Here is a 9,361-nt window from a genome sequence, read left to right as displayed (position 1 = left end):
TGGCTCCAGATAGAGGGGAAGGCAAGTGTGGGCCTCACAGCAGCTCTGAAATGGGGTACAATGGGCATAGAATTTAGAGTTAGTTTTAGCTCTACTTGCTATTAGTGGTGGAGTTAGCTTCATGCCTCAATGCTAATTCCTTGCCTCTACAAGGGGGCTTCTTGGGAAGATTAAGTGTTTGATAAACTAGAAACCGTTGATAGAAATTTGCAACAAGTATGGGCTTCCTTTTAGGGGAAGACTCACTTCCAGCCTCTCCCTCCCAGTCTTTTCTATGGACCCTCAATGCGCCAGGGCAAATCGCTTCTGAAATGATATCATCAGGGACTTGAAGAATCAGTTGCATTTGCATTTGAGATAAGTGGACTCATATCCATTGGCTTGGGGGCTGTGTGCTTATACTGAGGCAGGGTTTCATAATGAAGAGAACGTGATTTCTAATCCAAACTCCTGGGTTTAAGTTCTACTTCGAACCTAACCCATAGTGTGAGTTTGGAAGCCTTACCTAAATTCTTTCCACCTCAGTTTCCTCTTCTATAATAGAAGAAGGGAAAAAAACCCACCATAAACAAACCTGTTGCCATCAAATTGATTCTGATGAAGGATAGGGTTTCCAAGGCACAGGAGAGGATAGCCTCTTTTTCCTAAGTAGAGACTGGTGGGTTTGAACCACCCAATTTATGGTTAGTAGTCCAGTGCTTATCCCACTGCGCCACCAGAGTGCCACATCTATCATAAGAGGATGATCTTTCTTCTTGCCTAGCAGGAGTTTGCACGTGTTAAATATAATATGCATATTATATATAATGTTTATATGCATATTATAGAAAACATATTTCAACACGTATTTCAGAAAACATTAGCAATCAAATAGTGCAAATTCATCTTTTTTTGAATTGAACATTCATATTCATGCATTTGGGTAAATGTATGAAAATGGATGCCATTCATCACAGTAAAGATGGTTGAGAGAGGGTAGATAGAAATGCCAATTCCTCCTCCCATAGCTAAAAGCACATCGCTACTTAAATATAGTTTAGTGGATCATTATTAACGCTATTAGTTATTCTCTTAAAAAAACTCAAAAATAGTCTCAAACTATTACAAATCTATACTAATTCATCAGCTTGACCCTCCTAAGTAGTAAATTGCTCTTGTGTTTTAATACGATTATTTGTTGTTGGGTGTAAGAAAAACCAGAGAAAACATTTTAACTTCAAAAGCAAGTTTGTCTCTTCTAGAGCCATTGAGGCATTTTCACAGAAGCTCATGGGTGTGTACGTGTGTGTGCACGTGTGCATGTGTATGTGTGTGTGTTTGTGTGTGAGGGGTAGTGGTGATGGTGGTATAATAATCTTCACTCTTCAGGAGAAAGTGGTACCATTTAGCATCTTGAACTTGTAAACTCTAATTGATGGCTTGGCACAATATGATTCTATGCTCTGTGGAACTTGTTCCAGAGTATTTAAGTATTTCTGTCAGATATCATAGGTCGGCCTTTTGACTTTCCTATGCTACTCTTTTTCTACAATTTTTTTCATAAGGAGAAACTAAGGATGTAAAATTGGAATAGAGTGAAACAAGAAACTGGTTGTTCTCAAACTTAATGTACATCAGAATTTAACCTGCAGGGCTTGTTAAACTACACATGCTGAGTCTCCACCCCAGAATTTCCGATTCAGCAGAACGTCAGGTTCTAACCCAGGGCCTCCACTCAGAACCCGTGTGATAAGTCAAATAGGGGAGCTGAGAGGAATAGAGCTCTGCTGTATGGTCAGCTTGCCAGAACCTTTCTGCTCTTGTGCCTATTTGCAGGTGGATCAATGCTTGAGAATATTGGGTAATAAGAATTGTTCACATTGGAAATAAAAATTCTCGAGAAAAATTTTAAACCAGATATCTTAAATAGTTAAACACATTCTTTGAAAAACATCGCCATATCTCCTTTCTGATTTGTCTCCAAGAAAAATAGAGAATTGATTATTCTTAAAAACATAGAGACCTCTGGTGGTCATTCATAAAAGTACTTTATAAAACAGAAACTAAAGCACTCCGATTTGCCAGCAAGTCTCAAGATCTCTCCACTGTTGTTCATTCCCCTGCTCCCCCCACCCACTCCTCTCACGTACACAGGAATTAATATTTGTCAAAAAATAGTTAAGATTAGAAATAGGACTTTATTTAGTGTGTTTTATGTATACATGTGTATTTACTCAATTATTCAGTCTCACTGCCCTTGAGTTGATGCCACTTCATAGCAACCTTATAGGACTGGGTAGAACTGTTCCTGAGTTTGTGAGATTGCAACTCTTAACAAGAGTAGAAAGCCCAATTTTTCTCCTGAGGAACGGCTGGTGGATTTGAACTGGGAACCTTGCTATTAACAGCTCAATGCGTAACCCCTAGCCATCAGGGATCCTCCAGCCATAACAGTACTATATAGTAAATACACTTTTTTTCTTACAGCATAAGGCATATAGTAAAGTACACAGGTTATAGTGATCTAGCTTAGGGAATTTTTACAAATGAAAAGAAGCTGTGTCTTCAGCATATCTGGAATGGTTTTAGCATCACCTAGAAAGGTCAGGTGACTCAGACTCAGAGAAGTTGTATGTGATTTGTCCAATATGCATGCAATTACTAAGGGCCAAAGAAGGCTCAGAAGGCGTTCTAATAGCACTATGATTAGGTACTTGGCAGCTAACAGAAAGATTGGTGGCCCAAACCTACCTAATGGTTCTGTAAGAGAAAGAGCTGGTAATCTGTTTCTCTAAAGATTACACCAAGAAAACCCTGTGGGGCAACTTTACTCTGTCACTTGAGTTGCAATTGACATGAGCCCCCCACAACAAAGGCTCAGGCCAAGTCTCCAAATCCAAGCCTGCCTCACTCTGCCACAGCCATGAATCATCCAGGCCAGTCTTTCTCCTTAGGCCATGGTATTTAGGGGTCTTTTGACATTCAATAGGCTCCTATTAGCTCTCACTAGAGTCGGAAAAACTCTATGACTCCTCCTTCAAGGACACAACCATATGTGTGCATAATCCCCAGAGAAGCAAGTGTAATGGCTCCAGAGAATTTGAGCATTCATACTCAGAATGCTCTTTTTGGTTATGGCTTTAATCATTCCTTCATCTTAATCCTATATTGGGTCTAAACTGCTAGATCATTGAGACCATACTCACAAACCATAAAGAAACAACATTCTGATGGGAAGAAGAGAAAATCAGTCACACACACACACACACACACACACACACATTTTTTTCCAAAGGGAAGACAAAAACAGCTGATTCCTCAAATGCCTTCCCTTCTCCTAGGTGAGCTGGATGCAAATAAACATAGCTTTAGCTTTGACCTATTGCAGCCCAGAATTTAGCATTATTCAGATGGCGTGAGAGCAGTGCTAACTCTCCACCTCCAGGTTCAGTCTTTGTGAAGAGAGGAGCCCCTCTTTGCCTGTTTCCTCTTTCACCCCTCGCCCTGGTTTCTGTTGCTCTTCCTTCACATTCCTCTGGAGGGACAGAATCTGACAAGGTGCCCACACCTTGGCATGAAGTTGTGACTCTGACCAAATGCTTTAATCTTTGTAGATTGTAGTTGTCTAATCTTCCAAATTGTTTCTCTGTAAGGTGCAAACCACAAATTTGGAGGTTTGAGACTATCCATCGCTGTCTTGGAAAAAGGTCTAGCCTAACTTCCTACTGAAAAAGCATTTATTGAAAACCCTATGGGAACACAGTTATCTGAGAGACAGGGGTTGCTATGAATTGGAGTTGGCTTGATGGCAATTGGTTGTTTATTAATTTTCTCGATCCCCAAATGGCACCCCTTGTTGTAGAGTCGATCCCGACTCATAGTGATCCTACCAGACAGAGCAGAGGTTCCATAGAGCTCTCAAGGCTGTCAATCATTTTTTTGTTGGCAGTTGAACACTTAACCTGCGGCACCAGCAGGGCTCCTTCGGGTAAGATTTTTAGTTTATTTTAAGACCAAGAGCTATTATTTTACTTGTATTCTGTATAAGATACAATTTTGTAAGTGTTTTTATTTTACCTCCTAAAACCCAATCAAATTTATTTTTAATTTCATTCAGAAATATTTGAATGCCTAAAGAACTTCCATAAATATTAACACAAAGACTAATGGTTCACGGAGCTGAGATCCAAACTTACAAATCAAATTTTGTCAAGTGAAATGACCTTGACATGGAATTGACACAGCGGTGGATTAAGTAGGCTATGGGTGGTGGTTACAAAGCCTTCTTCCCCTCACTAATTCATAAACACCTTTGAATACCTTTATGTACCAAGCGCTACATGGATTCCCATGTGATATAAAATGAATAATAATGAATCCTTACCCTTAAGAGGCTCTGAGTTTAGTGCACAATGAAAATATTTAACCAGTAGTTTGGCATGGTAGTTTGATAAGTGTTTCGATAGTCCTCTCTACACTATGTGGACTCATTTTTGAGCGCATCAAGAAAGGGGCTACATCTCTTTGAGGCCGTCTAGAGCTGGAAACTATTGCACATTTGTCTTTTTGGTAAAGCTAGCATAATTAGTAGAAATTAGTACTTGGTAAGTACTATAGCTAAATGATCCAAAGATAATCCATGAGTGTTATTTTCTGCTAAGTATTGAAACATGACGTGGCCATATTTGAGTTATAACTTTGTTACTTCCTAGCGCTAGAAATTTGAACGAATGCTCAGTTACCAAACCCAATTTCCTCACTGTAAATTAGGGATGGTAGCAGTTCAATAGGAACCCAGATCTCACAGAGGCTAAGTACTAGGCTGCTAACCACGAGATGGAGTCTGAACCCACCGGCGGATCTGTGGGAGAAAGGCTGTCCAGCCTTGGGAAACTTATGAGGCAATCGAACGTGTCTCATAGGGTCACTGAGTCCGAATGGACTTGACAGCAGGGGGTTAGCTTTCATACAGGCTATCATGAAGATTACACGAGATTGTAAAGTCATAGTCTGTGATGTTTGGAGCAAACGTTCCTACCTTTTGCTTTTGTCTGTAAAGTATTAGTCATATTCACTACCATGCAAAAATGAATTCACTCAGTGTTGACCCCTTGACTTCCCTGCTGGGAAGCTAGAGGAAGTATTTGACAGAGGGCAGATGTTTGTGTGCATCGCCACTAACTTTCTGGGCACAGTGGAGAGCATGCTAAGGCAATAAGGTGTTTGAGAAATGGAGAAGGAAACTGAAAATGACTTGGGGGGCACCTCTGACCTGCTTTCACTACACAGGAGAAAAGGCGAATGCAACTCTTCACCATCCGCAGGGCTGTTACCGTGAGGTTCCAGGGTGGGTCATACCTCCGTTCTTGGCTTCACACGAGAAATAATTCACACACTGAAGTTTGTGATCCAAGTAGGTTTTCTCTAAAGGACAGAAGAAGTTTCAGGTTTCACAGTTACTGAACACGGGACTGCACACCCACACGTGGCGGCCTGAGACCAGAGAGAGAGACTGCAGCACGGCCGGGCAGGAGGGAGAGAAGCAGCTGAAAGGCTGGCGGTCTCGAGATTCCAGCCTTTAGGGCCTTCGACACGAGGCGTGGTGGACAGTACTGGTTGACCCCACTGGCTGAATTAAGCCCACCTGGCCTAGTTTGGGGCAACCCAGGTGTACTGCGCACCTGGCTCGGGACCTGAATTTGGAGCAGTAGACACCTCTGGTCCCTGCTCCAGCTACCTAACATTACCAGGAGTCAGAGGTCAAACATTGGTCCAGCCCCTTTTACCTTTTTCTGACACCAACGGTTCCTCCCACAGCATCTACTTTTCTGCTGAAGTTGATCATTCTTTGCAATGGTCACACAAAATTCACAGCCAGTATTCACAGTTAATGGGGTTTGTTAGGGAAATTAATAGGTTGCCACAAGCCAGGATCAGTAAACAGTAAGCATACTGTCATTGGTTCACAGCAGCACCTCCCTTCAGCTACCCTGTTTCCCGGAAAGTAAGACATCCCCCCCTCTTGCTAAAATATAAGGCATCCTCCCCACAATAAGACTTCCCCGAAAATAAGGCCCCCGAAGCTACCGTAATTCTGGACCGTAGTGGTGGGCACCACCGCACAGCTCACTGTTGGCGGCAGCGCAGCCAGAGCAGACAGGAAGTGTGAGGTCTCTTTTAATAAAACGATAAACAATAAATGTGTACCGTATTCTTCTTCACCATGGAAAAATAAGACATCCCCTGAAAAGAAGACCTAGCACATCTTTGGGAGCAAAAATTAATATAAGACACTGTCTTATTTTTGGGGAAACAGGGTAATAGCCAAGTCTGTCTCTACCCCTCACCCTCTGCCACCAGAAGCCAGGAAGTCAGCTTGATGTTCTGCCGTAAGATCTCATCGTCTCACTGCTGTTCCTCTGTTCTATCACATCCCAGCCTCAGCCAATGGACGCAGGCTGGCTCCTTTGCTGTGTCGCATGTTCTCCATGCTGTAGCCTCTGGTGATATTTGTCTCTGCCCCTACTACTTCAGGCAGGACTCTAACAGGCTCCCCTGGTGGTTCTTCTTCCTCGATGGCGCTGGGATGTCTCTCTCTATTCCTGCTTTTGGAGTGACTCATCTTATAGCTAGGGGAATGAATGGCAACTACAACTGACCAATCTCCTCTATTAGGGTTATACACACTCTGTTTGCATAGTCCTCCCTGAATCAGATAAACTAGTAATACTGTTTTGCCTTTGACATTTGCGCTCTTTTGAGGAACTCAGTTTTAGGAAAACAGGCTCCAAAGATCAGACTGGGAACTATGTTTTAGGGTAAATCAGTAATTTTAATTGTTCTTCAAGACAATGCTGTATGAGATCCTCCCTGACCACAGATTGGTTTTCCATTCTGTTCTAGTTCTTTTTCTATGAGAGTGCTGATAGATTTGTTAAAGAGTGTCTCAAGATCTTATCTTCAACTCATGTCTGCTTCTCTAATCAAACTGTTACCCTGGTTTGCAGATCATATATTAAATAAGGTTCAATCAAATTCTTTCATTGGCTTCATATGATTTAAAAAATTTTTAATAGATCCAACAGCAGACTAATATCAACTTTCTACATCACAAATGAGCCTGCTGAGAAGCAGAGGGAGGGGTCTCATTAGGAGCAGGAGCAAGGAGTGGAGTGTATCCTCAGGACCCGAGATCTCTGTGCAGTGAAGCTCCTGGATCCAGAAGACAGCTCTCACCTCAGGGGAGCAGCCGCATAACCAGGAGCTAGAGCATGAAAAGAGTGATGGACTTCCTCACCTGTGGATCAAAAAGCTGACTGCTTTTGTGCAGGAAGCTGGCTTGTGGAGTGAGGTGTCTCTGGGCACTTAATTGGGGAAGTTGGACTTGCTATCCACAGAATTGATCTGCTTGCCTTCAGACTGAGGCTTACTGGAGTGGGGTGCCTCTGGGCACTTAATTCAGGGAGCTGGATTTGCTGACCTTGGAGTTTAAGTTGATTGCCTTTGGGTTGAAGCTAATGGCAGAGTAGCATGCCCTTTGGGCATTTATTAGCAGATTTGTCTGACACATCCTGATGAACAACTCAACCTGGAGTATTTCTCAGTGGCATTGAAATTTTGCTAATTTTCTTAATAAATCCTTTGATCATGAATTTTGTCCGTGAGTTCTGTGTAGCCATTGTAACGGATATTAGAAACCAAAGAATGACATAGAGAATACTAATTAAATCAGCTCAGTTGGTTACAGGTGTAGGGTTACATCGGTGCAAGACTAGTGGACTATCTTGAACACTGGGCAATGTTACAGTATTCATACTCTACCTTCCCGATTACCATTATTATAAAAATACTTTATTAAATCCTAAATAAGGTATCTTGGATGGCGTGCTGGTAACTTTTTGACAGACTCTCTCCTTAAAACAACAACAACAACAATACACAAACACCAGGGCCAATAGCATTTGCTGATTACTGTAATATAAATATGCCCACAATGACCAGTATTCAACATCTACCAAGATGCCACTGAACATGGAATTGGGAGGACATTATAGCAGCATACTCTCGAGTAGTATTTCTACCAACACTTACAAAGCATTGCTTCTGTATGGACACAATAGACCAGATGTTGTGCTTGGGTGCTCTTGAGGCATTTCCTGTGTGCACAGTGACCCTGTGTGCACCAGAACAGAGTTCTGCTCAGTCCTGTGCCGTCCTCACTTTTGTAGTGCTTTAGCCCATTGCCGCAGCCACTGTATCAGTATAGCTCATCAAAGAGCTTCCTCTTTCTCATTGATGCTCTGCCCCAGCAACCAAGTTCTCTCCCAGAGACTGGCCTCTCCTGATGACATGTCTAAAGTATATGAGATGTAACTTGACAAAGAAACTCAAGTATAGGTAAGAGTAAGTGTAGCAAATGATTAGGAAGTGATGAATTTTTGTTTTTCTTCGTTTTATTTAAAATTATTCAAATTAAAATTTATTTGGTTAAAATTTTATTGGTGTCTGTGCTGAACATTCACCATGAACAATTCCCTGAAAGTTAAGAACATCTGTTCTTATGAGCTAGTATAAGCCGGCTGTGGCATCCATTGGATATATCGGTAATGACACTGGTATAGTACAAATGCTGACGAAGACTATCATCTCTTCTGGAAGCTTATCTGAATTAGGTGCCTCTCTCTTAGTCCTACCATAATTCTCCTAGATATCAAAGCCATTGCCAGACTGTACTGACATTTCCTTTCCTTTTACACTTGAGTTCTCTAATCTAGTGGCTGTGACATGTATTCAGCATTGTGCCTGGGAAACATGGGCCTCAAGAAATGTATATTTAAAAAGAAATGTACCTAGATCTGATTCCTACCCTCCAACAGCACATGCTCTAATGCTGTCACATGCAAAGACACAGAGGTGTAAAATGAATACACAGCCAGTTTAGTAGACAGTCTGAATAAACATATGAATGGGTTATCAGGATTTTTATTTTACCCATAAGTAGCATTTATTGAACGGGAACAGGAAAGTGAGGTCGATGTAGGAGTTCTTCTACCCCTAATATGATTAAAAGCAACACCACCAACAACAATAAACCACAAAACAACCCTAATACAGCCATGTTTACTCATCTGTTAATGGTAGTTTACTTTATGTTTAATGATATTCTTTTAGTGCTCAAATCCTTAAGTGGTAAAAACAATATATTCCTTATAGAAAATTACAATACACAGAAGCACAAAAGCAATAGGAACTACCTATATTATATACAAAGTTATGAATTAGTGAAGTGAGGTTATGACAATCGCATAAACAGGTAAAACCCCAAATCCAAACCTATGGCTGTGAGTCGATTCCCACTCACAGTGAATTGATAGGATGGAGT

This window comes from Echinops telfairi, unplaced genomic scaffold (genome assembly GCF_000313985.2).
Source record: "Echinops telfairi isolate 266 unplaced genomic scaffold, ASM31398v2 ScPeMD7_1;HRSCAF=3_0, whole genome shotgun sequence".
Taxonomy (NCBI): Eukaryota; Metazoa; Chordata; class Mammalia; order Afrosoricida; family Tenrecidae; genus Echinops; species Echinops telfairi.
Note: the sequence above shows the minus strand (reverse complement) of the source record.